The sequence below is a fragment of the Osmia lignaria genome, chromosome 6, assembly GCF_051020975.1.
Source record: "Osmia lignaria lignaria isolate PbOS001 chromosome 6, iyOsmLign1, whole genome shotgun sequence".
Classification (NCBI taxonomy): Eukaryota; Metazoa; Arthropoda; class Insecta; order Hymenoptera; family Megachilidae; genus Osmia; species Osmia lignaria.
The window spans coordinates 7296851-7310162 of record NC_135037.1 but is presented as its reverse complement, the minus strand read 5'-3'; the positions used below and the strand labels follow the sequence as shown (position 1 = coordinate 7310162).

General features: G+C 37.5%; 1 long non-coding RNA gene across 3 annotated transcripts in view; it reads right to left on the bottom strand.

Annotated features, from left to right (window-relative positions):
* LOC117601715 (uncharacterized) overlaps positions 1–13312 on the bottom strand; it is a 93073-nt gene that overhangs the window by 50455 nt on the left and 29306 nt on the right. For all 3 annotated transcript variants that reach the window (XR_004580785.2, XR_013062234.1, XR_004580783.2), the window contains exon 3: positions 622–882. This is a non-coding gene — a long non-coding RNA (uncharacterized LOC117601715). The remainder of the gene's footprint in view (positions 1–621; positions 883–13312) is intronic.

Here is a 13312-nt window from a genome sequence, read left to right as displayed (position 1 = left end):
GGCGACATTAGCAAGATTATAAGTCACCGACGGCCGTATAGAATCTTCCACTACCGGGACCATACTGGTTCTAATAATTTTTTCGAACTCGCTCGATCGCTCCGAACAAACAAATTAGCTTGGACTCGCTGCTTCGATCGAATTCATTTTTTTGGTCACGGACAATTTGCTTGCAAATACCTACAGTTCAAATGGCCGATGACCAGGCAACCTTTCAACAGACTTTTAGGAACAGGTTGCTCCGCGTACAAGTAGCACGAATGTTTATAATAAGGTGAAAGGGGGCAATGCCGGTTACCTAACAGGAAACCCTAATTTTAAGGTACAAATTCGTCCAAAAGTTCTTTTTTTTTTTTTTTAACTATGCAATGGATATTAAAAATTTCGACCCATAAGCAAAAGCGAAAACTACCAATTAACTAAAATAAAGACTTTCAGTTTAAAGGACCTCGATTCAAAGGAGAAATTGTAAAATTGACAAAATGATGGCGTTATTTAAGACTCCTTAGATTCCTATCCTCTAAAAAGAATATTCCTTTAACGTGCGATGATTATTTAATATCGAAGTTTTTCAGAGAACTGGAAGGAAGGCGAGGAATAGTGCAGTCAGAGTGTACTTACCTGTAGGAGTAGGCTCGATACTCGGGCGCACCGAGACGCGTATGCAGATGCACGAGGACGATCGCGTGGAACGTTAGAATGCAGAAAAGAGGTGTGTACCGACCAGTTAGCGTTTTGAGTTAAATTCTTGCCGAGTCAAATGAACGCTGCAGGCACCAAGTCCATTATCTTCGTCTCCGATGACCTGCTCGGATGCCACGCAGAACTCCGTGAGAGCGTAACAATGCACCTCCACCGAAATGACTCCGTACCTCTAGCTACCTGCCGACAAGAAATCAGTTGCATTACGTTGCAAAGCTTTGCCTCGTCGAAAATGATAAATAAGAAACTTTAACAAAGAATCAAAGGTTTTTACAAGAGATTAATTGTACAGAGAAGAAATGAAATTTAACGCAAGTTTCTCGACGTTCTCCATGAATCAGAGAAACCCATGGAGTACTCGACAATAGATAAGTGTCTTTTACATTGATCGAACCGCTGCGCTCTGGCCGCAAATTGCAGCACGAAATCTCTCGTGCGCAGTCATGCACTTCTCTGAAAATAGTTTCTCCGATTAATCGCTTCTCGATCGAGTCGAATGTAACGAAAGGTTATACTATTTTATTAAAGAACATGATAGAGTGAGAAAGAGAGGGGGTGGAGTAAGGGGAACGAGTGAACAAAAACCGTACTCTGAAAGAATTCGCTTTCTAAACTATCTTTGTAACAGGCCACTCAAAGCAATGCTTGTGCCGTAGTAAAAGTATCGAGTAATAAATTTTTAAACCCAAGAATTTTTCTACCTTTCATGAATCAGCGTTTCGTGCAATGTAATAAAAATTCCTGTCATGTACAGTGCAATTTTTACTTCTACAATTATTTAAACATTTCAGTGGCCTGATTTCTTATTGTACCAGCAATCCCGTTGCTAAAATAACCGTAAAGAAAATATTAGTTGGTCATATTACGTTACTTTACATCATCTTTGCAAAATACTGGATTCAGATATCTAAACCGATGGAAAAACCAAGCGTCATTTACTCGCTTGCGTTACTTTCCACCTTGCCACTTTTACTTCCAATTTATTGTTTTACAACTACTGACAATCAGCCTCTGTGAAATGAGGAAAAGAAGAGAAGGTGGAAAAAATATTCAAACTTTCATGAATCGTCTTTACAGAGCTGTAAAACAAAACTGGTAATGAAATTCTTATTGAAAACGCAAGTTTCACTTAAGAAACGAGAAGTAACGAGGAGTACAACTAGGAAGGGTTTAATATAAACTTTAGGGAAATTTGTTAGAAGAGGAGCTAAATGCGATAATAAATGTACGTATAATTAGCGCAAATTGAAAGAGACACCGATCCATGGAGAAACTTTAAAATCCATCGTCACTGTATTCGTACAATCATAGTGGGAAAATCATCTCGTAGAAAAGATGAAAAGTTACGTTAAAATTAGTTACATTTAAAAATAGAAAAATGTTTTTAAATAGAAAATAAATGATTAGTTTCGTGAAATGATCGATCGCACGAAGTCGTTAGCTAAGAAGCGCGGCAAATAATTTCAAATCCGATAGCATCCATCTTGGAAACGTCTGTCTCGTCGGTCGTTAATCATCGGTTAATTGAAATACACTTTCGAAACAACGAGAAACGTCAATAACCTGGCTTCTACCCTCCTCCTCTTCCTCGTTAAATGATGCGGAATCGTCATCAACGTACATCATAGAGAAATGGTCTTAATGTTCCACCAATCGATGAGATTTTACAGCGATGACGCGAGTAATAATTTCCTACTTTCGCAACTACAGACTTGCTTTTTCTCTCGCCTTCTCAATTTCCTTTTTTATCAGAAGCTCCGCGAAGTTATCGTTCGATGATTCAGCCGTACACCGATTCTCTTTCGATCGATCGAAAACGAGAAGAAACAGAATTTTTTGCAGAGCTAGCACGAGACATGCAGATGCAAATGGTCCATGAGCGAACCGTTTAGTCCCGTGAATCCGTTGCAAATTTTCTGGGCATGCACGGTGGGCTGCTGGGCGATTAGAGAGAAATCACCTCGGACACGTCACGGTGTGCAAAGAACCTTTCGACATCGCTATTCGTCGGAGATCATTATGAGTGTAATCGGCATTCGTTCGTTCTGATGCAACGAGCGCATTGTTTTCACCGCAACGAAACGCGTTTTCGTTGCTCTCGTTCTTGTGATCAACCCCCTCTAAACAAATGAAAAACAGCTAGCGAATACTTAACGAAAACTCCTTCTCTATTGCCACTGTATTAGATAGCAATTAAGTTTATTTGCTGTTATTAAAATTAAGATAGACCAAGTTCGAAAGCAATAATGCATTAAGTACAGAGTCTAGATAACCTTCGTAACACTCGTTAATCAATATTGTCCTGGTCATTTTGACAGATATTCAACGCGCTTGAAATTTATCCGATGAATCTTTGAAAACTTAATATAATAATCTGCCAATGGTAATAAGATTGTAAAATTTTATTCGCTGTTTTATTCAGCTAAGCGTGAAGTAAAGGCGTCGCAGCGTCATTCATAAGCGTCTAAAACGGATACCATATCCACTATCCATGCAATCAGAGAGCCGTAAGAAAGGATCGAGGTAGAGGTAAACGCGTGGAAAACACGGTGTCGCATGCTTATTAAACATTCCATTGATTTTTCCGTTGCTCCGGTGCCTTTCTACCGGCTTGTTTCGCGATCGCCCTAACCCTAAATCCACTCCCTAGATCAGATCGCACGGATCGTTATCGCCTCAATGAGATGCGTAAGAGCATAGATCACCGACACAGCCGCGCCCATCGCTTCTTCCACCTCCCACACGACCACTTTTCCGGATAACTTTCAGCTATTACCAGATTCAGCTTTCCAATCGCGCTGTTCATTCATGATTTACGATTCGAGTTGCAAGATGAGGTAATTAAAGTAATTATTCAGATGATTAGATTTTTAGCTGTTGTTTTTTTAGAGACTGAAAATTAATGGGAAAACCTGTATATTTTTAGCCAAGTGTACGACAATCCGAAAGATAATCAAGTATCATTTAATTAAAGTTCCTAATTTGATCGATTGATAGATTGATTAATGCTTACGATTGGAAACAATTGATTTAATCGATTGATAAAATTAATTGTAAACTGTTAATTATAAATACATATTACTCCTAAAAATTATATTGCATGTATCATTACATTTATCGTTTTGATCAATTTTTAAATTGTAATTAAAAAATAATCAGAATTTTCGTGTCTCATTTAATTTTAAAAAATATTCGAAGGTGAAACATGTATTTCATACCTACTTAAATATTTATTTCGCGATGAAGAGAATTTTAATAAATCTGATCCGAATAAATAAAAAATTTGATTATCAATTACGATTGACTATCAACCATTTTACTCGGAATTATTAATCCGTGATTGATAAAATTTTACGAAACTCTTATATTAAGTATAGAACGTAAAAGGGCACTGATTACCATTCTTTATGCGCCACCAGAGTATCTTCCAGTTTCAATGTATAATTTCATCGTTACAAGACAAGCAGTCTGAAATATTAACATCCGCTATGAACATCGCGGCAGAGGTGCTGCAAGATCAAAATAATACCTACATTTACATAATGATATCTGAATATTTCTGGAGGAGCACACTCGAAAAATTTATGCGACCTTACAATCTTTCTACGACTCTCTCCCTGTCATAAGATATCGTGTTTTACGTTCCCAATGGCGTCGCGGTCGATCGCGTAATTACCGTAATTGAATGAAAATTCAATCGCAACTTCTTCCAGCCAGTTTCTTTGTACAAATTGCTTTCCTCGATCTGATGGAAGGTACAGAAAGTGACATAGTTTCAGAAACATCATATGAGTAATCTAAATAGTCGCATACATATAGGAAATGAGCGTTACACTCTGCAATTCTGTGCAAAGACCGTCAGGTCAATTCTGTCCGTCCCCTTTCTACGAGACCTTGGCGAACGTCCAGCCTTGTGCATAACTAAACTAACCTCGCCCAACCTAATCTCACTTCGCAAACTCTCACCTTCTGCATTGTGTTCTCTTTCTTCGTAATTAAAATTCAAAAGGATCCTCCTTTTCCACCCCAGCATCTCCTATAATTTGTCTCTAACGGAATGTGCAATTAAAGGCAATCAATCACGAAACGAGGTCAACGTTGGCAGTAGGCTGCAATTTTCTGAAATTTTTACAAAATCCAATAGACTCACTTTGGTTTCCATTCAATAATGGCGAACCGTCGATTGCAGCTCTGAATACCAATAACATTGGAGGAAAACAATGCCCCCTGCATGCCTTTGACGTAACGTCATTACTTTTCACTGTAATAAGCGAATGAAATGAATGTAATTATCAGGGTGAAAATGACATTTAGACAAAAGTGTAAATATAGCAAAAGGGGGCTAAAGGTTGAATCGTTTGAAAAGTTCGTCGACTTCCGTGGCGGTGAGAGTAAACGGCACCGCAGCGTCGATCAGTGGGTACTGAAATACCAATGCCATTTACGGTGTTGCCTGCTGACGTAATGTTACGTCAGGTATTACCGTAATGACACCTCGTTGGTTCGTCAATTGTTCGTTAGGGAAGGATAATACGAAGCTAAAAGAGAGGCGCGCGACGCGACGAAGACTCGGCCGTTAGACAATACGTAATTAGACGACACAGACCATGAAAGGTGAAGGAGGTTGACCGAACGAATATAAGGAGGAAGAGGAGAATCATGGGAATGAAGGAAAAGGGATAAGGGGCCTTGACCGACTATTCCCTCGCAATTCCCCTCTAATCTTCGGATACGATTCATCCTTAAGTACCGGTAAGTAGTTAATGATATTTCGCTTAATGATGCTTTATTACGCCTCGTCATTGTGTCAAATAGAAAAGGAACTCCGATTCGACACAGGCTTCGACGTAGAATAGAATTTCGATCGGGTTGGCTCCGGTTCGGATCGTTAATCAAATACCGATCGCGACACGAACGAGTGACAGAATCGACCAGATCTCAGCCGATTACGTTAGACTGTTAGACAATGCATAATTAAAGAACGTAAATAACGGAAGGTGAAAGAGGCTGATCATAGAAGTGGAACGGGCATGAGGAGAGGGAAAGCTCTAGGCACGATGGAGAAAAAAGAGGGAGGAAGGGCCTTGACCGAACCGATGCGTGACCATCAGCTATGGACAACAATCGGACAAGGGAACTGATTCATTTAACCAGGAATGTCTATCCGTACCGTTATGTCGTGATCTTGCTACTACGAGGATAAGAACGATTGATCAATAAACGAACACAACAACGGCGAAACTATTTTCACGCTGGTTTCTCTAGACGTACCGGTACATAAAATCTTTCAATTCTTATCGAATGGCTCGGACATGTCGCAAGGAGTTCATTAAATTCTTGCTCACCTGCAGCAACTGGAAAACAGAGCGGAACAAAAATTCAACGTCTTTGCACACGTCTGAAATGGAAGAAAAGATAGAACGTTCTTCTGGTGGATCAATGTTAAGGAGAGAATATACGTTGAATATTTAATAATATTAACAATTAGAGCTAATGATTCGGACTGGCTATTCGGAAGATACTGGGATTCAGATAGACAAAATTACCCGGGTACCCTTGAGACACTTGGGTAGACAAAATTACACAGGTACTCGCAAGGGATTCAGGTAGACAAAATTATTCGGGTACCCGTGATACACTCGGGTAGACAAAATTATCCGGGTATCCGGGTATCTCCTAAGTTAAAGGCCTATTAGCAATTACATAGAGGAGAAAGTAGTTTTTAATCATGGTGAGAGCAAGTTTCGGTAGAGATCCTTTTTTTTTCACACCGATCCTATGAGATCGTGTAGCGAACAAAAGGGAAAAACGGTAAGGCACAGATACCTACTGAAATTATCCTCTTTTCTTCTCCGTGGCTTTAGAACAATATACCTGCATGGCCAATAATTTGTTTGTAATAACGATAACCGCAGTCGCGACTACGGTCTCACCGTCTCGGTTGTTTCGTCGTTTCACGGAAGTTATTAAATTACGCAACGAAGCGTCACTTCCTGGTTCTTGGTTAACATGAAAAACAAGACCCAAATATCACTTGCTTCGAAGTCACGATAGACAACAATATTTTTTTAAATATATCTCTATTTGAGAAATATCTCGAAAGTTGGAAAAAATTGTAAAAACTAATAGGGTTATTCACGGTTCGTGATTAGTAAATCATTTGCACCGAAAAGCAAAGAATATTTAGTGTCAACGAAGCGTCTGGGACGAGATCTCTTCCGTCACGTTAGATAGATCTTTGAAAGCTGATAGTGACCCAGTTTCCTTCCTCGCGCTGTTTTAATCATTAAAGTACAATTGCAAACGAGCAATGCCAAGTAGATTAATGTCAATGATTTGCGCAGATCTTTGCTGTAACGTTTCTGCTATAATAGCTCCCTGTTTAATAGGGAATTCAAGAAACGTGGCTGGCGATTTTGAGAGAACCTGTAGCAGACAGGAGTAGAGAAAGCTGGAAGGTATGTACTAAAATAGAGATTGAAATTTTCGACTATAGAATGAACTTGTGATCACTAATTTAATCGTATTAACGCGATTATATTTCTTCAGAAAGAAACACAAGCCTAGAATTCTATATAAGAGCTCAAGTTCCTGGTAAGCCAAGCACTATAATCCGAACAATTACCTAGTACCCAAGGATCATACGTACAATCTGAACTTTGAGAACTGATCTCAAAATACCGGTTAACAGAAAATTGTGAAAGGAGAGACTCGTTAAGAAGAAATTGTAACATAAGTAAAATCAATTAAACCATTTAATAATTAGGAATCGTATGAACCTAACGATCGTACAATTAAGAACTAAATGGTGTATCATAAAATTTCTGAGTATAAATCTGGATCGCATTGTCAATATTTGTAAAAGTAGAAAGAAACAAATATTAAATAGCGATGCAAACAGAAAAATTGATTTAAGAGATTCGACCTTTACATATTTAATTTTATAATAAGTAGGATGAAGGAGAAAAAGAATAGGATTTAAATAGCAGTCTCGGACATTACGGGTCCCCTAATTTAGGATAGAGAGGAACCGGTTCTAAAGAAGAGGTCAAAGAACCCCAATAGGTTCGTTTGGATTATTTTCCAAATCTAAGGATGACCAGAAGAAGCGAACATCGTCACCAGAAATAGAGGAAAAGTGTTAGAAGAAAGTGTATAAGGAAACAAGAAGTCCCTATCAAACTTATTACTGGAATAAACAACGGTACAGGTAATACATAATTTACAAGTACATTATTTTATCTTGCAAATAACGTATTCCACAATATTAGGCATGTTACTTACATATCTAAAGTAAAATTAGTTACATGTAATATGTATACACGTGTAGAAAGATAAGATAAACCAACGTTTCTTTTATTAAAAACTCGCCACTCTTGATTTATATAATCATCATGCAGGAACAATTGTTACGCGATCTTACAGTTTTATCATTTTAATGAATCATTAATAGGTATTTATTCGATGGATTGAAAAAAAAATTACAACAAACCTTTCACAGAAAGATAGAAAACGGTATTCGAACGCAACGGTACTGCTTGAAATTCAAAGGGAATCAGTTCGTCTTCGTGGAGCGCATATTTTCACGCGTTTTACGAACCGCTCGAAGCCATCGTCAGGAAAACACCTGCACTTTGACGAGGAACTCATCGTTCACTGTTCACGCGGCTCATGCCGATAATCACGTAGTACAAACCGGGCGCGGCAGCCGCAGTAAACAAGGAAATATTCCCACGCGGCTCGTGGCTTACTTGTCTTTTTCTTATTATTTTTTTTCAAAATTATTTTTCTCACAACTCTATGCGTGTGTTCGATTTTCTACTATTAAAAATATTCATTTCTATTTAGTTGAAAATCCCTTAAATAAAGTCTGCCTAATGCATTAGTACAAAATTAGTTAATTAATTAATTAATTATTTGATCTGGTAATACAATGTAGTGAAATTTAAATTGCCAACAGTGAAGGAATTGAAAAGTTCCTTTCGCCACTGTCTTGGCTTGATACAACATTATCTCAACGATCATCTAGCCGAGATTGTGTCCAAAGAAAATTTCACTTTACTTCAACTATTTGTTCAATCTCGTATAACACACGCGCCCATCGCTAACTGGCAACTTTCTTCGCTAGTCAGCTACTCTTGGAATGTAGTCGCGCGTTCACGCACTAATTATTTTAGATAAAAAGTTGCAGATATCTGAACAGTGCTTTGTAAGAAGAGAAGGGGAAAGAGAAGTTGGGGTATTTATATACGAAAAGTGGAAAGATGGCCAAGTAAAGTAAAGAATGAACGATCAGAAGTGAAATAAGTAGAATGTTTCTTTAAACGCTATAATTACACATTTTCTTTTAGTCCTTAATTCCTTTTTATTTATCCTCCAATGAAGATAAGCGAATTAAGACTCCATGTAAAAATATGCAAATAGTTATCATTGAAAGGATGAAACGTTAATGATATTTAATAAAAATGAACTACCTGTTTGCTACTACTAGGTTGCAGCGATAAAATATGTATATGATATAATAATGATCTTCATTAAAGATAGACATCTCCATGCAGAATACTAATTGTGAAATATTTTGTTACCATAATGATTAATATTCAATTCTTCCAGAATATACAGACATTCTTCATTAATATGCAGGAAGTTGATAAATATTTTATAACATGGAGATATTCATCGATGATCATGATCAAGAATTTTTGAATATAAAATATAGCTATCTTTAAAAAACTGCAAAAGTCGAATAACATGGAAACGAAGCAATTTAGATAGTTAGCTGGAATGATCAATGGTTATTTCAGTACAGAACATTCCGAAAATGAAGTTTATCGAGTGTAACAGAGAGTTGAGCACTTATCCATAAATGACTGGTATATTAGAAAAATAAGAAAAAATGTTTCAACGTTATCGTGAATCACCGATTCGAGACGAATGGTTCTCGATAACCACGCCTCTTTAATTTATTCAAGCGAACACGACAAACTACATCTTTCTTAACTTCATTAGCTCTGTTTCAATCGAATATGATAATTTTATGCGAATATCTCTCCAGTAGTCCAGTAGTAACGCCAGTAGCGTTCGCCTGCCGCCGCGGCACCGCCGCTCGAAACGCCAATTTTTCTATTTCTTTTCCTTCATTTTTCTTCGCGCCGTGCATAAATCGACAAAAATACTTTATTATATCCTATACTTTCTAATCGTGCTCCACAGAGTAAATTATGTCTTAGTGTCACCTGCGGTACACCTTATAAAAGGACACCGAGAATACGATTCCTACGCTGATATCGACAAGTGTACTTTCAGTTACAAAATACATGTCCACAATTTCGTTACGTAAATACTTCCTGTCGTCTAATACTAATAAATGGAAAATATCTGATAAGGCGACATAGCCTTGGCACCGATTATCAATTTTTTGGTTAATCTTAACGATTGGGTATCGTTAAAGAATTACTATTTAGAGGCGAAGAGAATGATTTTCCCAGGCCGAATCTCGACGGTAACTTTTCCCAAAGAGGTATTTCCTCGTTACGCGGTGCGCGGCGTCGGTACATTGTCAGGAAGAACATTTGCATTGACATAGCAAAGCACCGCAAATGGACAGGCGGCAGAAAGTCGAGGCGTTGGCCGGCGTTTAAAAGCAACTTTACGGTGCGCCGATACAAAAAGATCTGGTTCACGTCGTTCGGTAAAAAGCATTGAATGCCAATACCGGCCACGAGGTAGACCGAGTGAAATGTGGCATAGCGAAGTCGATAACAACGACATAGCCGAGACCAGAGCGCAGCCAGGACTTTCACGCGTCCTTCGACGGACTTATTCCTTCCAAGTGGACCGATCGACCAGCTAAACTCTCCGGAACGTTATCGTTCCCATACAACGCATGCCCGTCGCTTTTTCTCCTCCGCAATCAAACGAAAACCTATTACTTATCTCACTGTCTCGGTGAATTCGAACGCCGCGCCGCGACGTTATCCTTCCCGCTATAGAATAATAATTGCAAACGTTTGGCGTAATCCATGAACGTGTTCTTGGGCTAACAAACTGTCAGCAACATTGTTTCCGATAAAAGTTGATCCAATATTTTGAAATTCATCCACTCCTTAGGCGTTTGGTTGAAGAACCAGTTAAAATTTGAATAATTTCGATTGAGGAAGAATCAATTGAAAATAAGGGGTATAAATTTGAAATTTAATACTTGATCGCTCGAAATTTTCCGGAAAGCAAATCATTGTGAAATTGACCGGTCAAGGCAATTTCGTTCCGTTCATTATTGTATCAGTCTATAAAATAGCATCGTATCGGACAATCACGCACTCCTACGCGGGATTGTAATCGTGAAATATGGGGCGTCGTGGCGCAGAATCCAAAGTGAAAAGTTATTGCTTGTCGTACTGGTTCGCTGATTTTGAATGGGACTGCGGTTGAACGATTGGATAATCGTTCTCTCGGTACTTGAATAATTTGAAACCCTGTCATTACAGTTCGCCATTATTACTTCGCAATATTTATAGATCGATTATTCTCCTTCTCTCTATGAACGTAATCAATTCGTTTGTTTTCTTATCGATTCTTCTTGATTGATAATAACAAAATTTTCTCGTTGCGAGACTAATAATAATCTTGTACCTGGACTTTCAGTTGCACAGGGCTCCGCGCTTAAATACTTTCGCGTTTGATAAAAATTCGTTAAATTAAGACTTTTGCCTTAAGCTTTAGAAAATTCAGAGAATTTGGTTACTAAATGGAACATCGTACGGCATTGCATAGTTTAAGTTTAATAACCTTAATGAACGAACAAGTTTAATTGAATAATCAGAGTGGACACGCAGCTACCGCATACTAATTAACATTGCATGCGGAATCGGACTTACAATTAAGTAGTTACAAGTGTAGCTATGCAATACATTGTAACACCCCATAGAAATTCCATTTACCGGCGAATAATTATTAGTCAATTAGAAAAAGTGCATTTCTTCGTTGCAACATTATTCTCGGATCTCGCCTAGAATCATTAATTGCATATATTGTAGTACAGTGAAATTGTGAAAGTTGATCAAATCTTTCGATACGCAAAACGTTAGATTAAATCGAATCATTACTGGAATTCATGAAACTCATTTCTTCGGCTTATCAAACTCTTGAATAATTCACATTCAAGTAAAATGCTTTCAACTTTCGACTAATTATAAGCATTATACAAACTTAGCCTTGCCTACACGTGGATTAAATATTACATAATATTGTTATCAATGTGAATGATTATTGCCTTTTTATGTTTGCAATATTTACTTTTTTTTGCGTTAAACATTCGAAGTCGTGCAAAGAGCTACACTTTATGTGTTTATTGAATAGAATATCGTGGCTTCCGAAATATTCTGAATTTTGTCCGTTACCTCTATTATTAAATTCTGAATCACTTAGTTAGTCGCTCGGCAAGAATATCTACAATGATCCAAGTTGCTCGTCTACTATAGCATTGTAAAACGCATTCGTTTTCAGCAATCAATTGCATAATATGAAACGAAATTAACAATTTTGTAGAGAAATGATCGTTTTGAGGAATATGTGCCCCGTTGGGATCAAAGCGACGATGAATTTTAACAAAACGGTATTTGAGAAAAATCGTCGAAAGCGAGAAGGAAAAATAATAATATACGCGATTTAAAAATTAAGAAAAAATAATTATTACGACGAATTATTCCGTTCGTATGATTATTATCTTAAGGAATATTAAAAAATGGCTTGTAGGTCGCGTCACGCTATCGCTGCAGACAGAAATAGTATTTCAAATTATATAAATGTATACTGTCTTAATTGATGCAATTAGATTAAAACTTTGGAATGACGAAGTGCTATAACGGACAATACGATTCGTGTTTCCAACGCGATAACCTTATCGAAAAGTTTATTCCAGACCTCAAGATCTAAAGAACTTGAGATTTGGAGAAAATCCGTCTGATTTTGACGACTTTTGCAACATGGATTTCAAAGTAGCGTGAATTCAATTTTGAAAAGAAAAATGATTCGCTGGGATTAATAAAGGAGCAAACCTGAGATTATCCAGCTACACTTTTGTTAACGAGCATCTTGACAAATTCTTAATTCAAAGCAAAGAGTTTCTAATTTGTGTAGCTACATTTCTTAATTATAACCGAGGAATGCGCGTTAACACGGTTTTATTTAACCCTCTCACCGGTATTCTACTTTCTCAGAGTGCTTCTCACGATCTCGTTCGGATTTTCAACCGAATCTCATCAACATGAGAACCATGAGCACGAAAAAAAAACCGAACATATCGTAACAATGCAGCAATATCTCGTGAGCAACGGTAACTAAACATCGACAAAAACTTTGTTTATTCGTAATCAAGCTGAGAATACTTGCAAGTGATAACATCATAACAGATAAGAGCTTTAAAAAAAAAAAAAGAGAACACATTTAGTATCAGACGTAATTACTTGAACGATAGCGAATTCTGACCTTACTCCACTCGTACGATTTATGTTTTCCATTAACCATTTTCTGTTTCAACACTGAATATATCTTCTACTGTTTTTATTTTCAATTACATTGTAGTAGTGATATAAATTTCTAATATCACGAA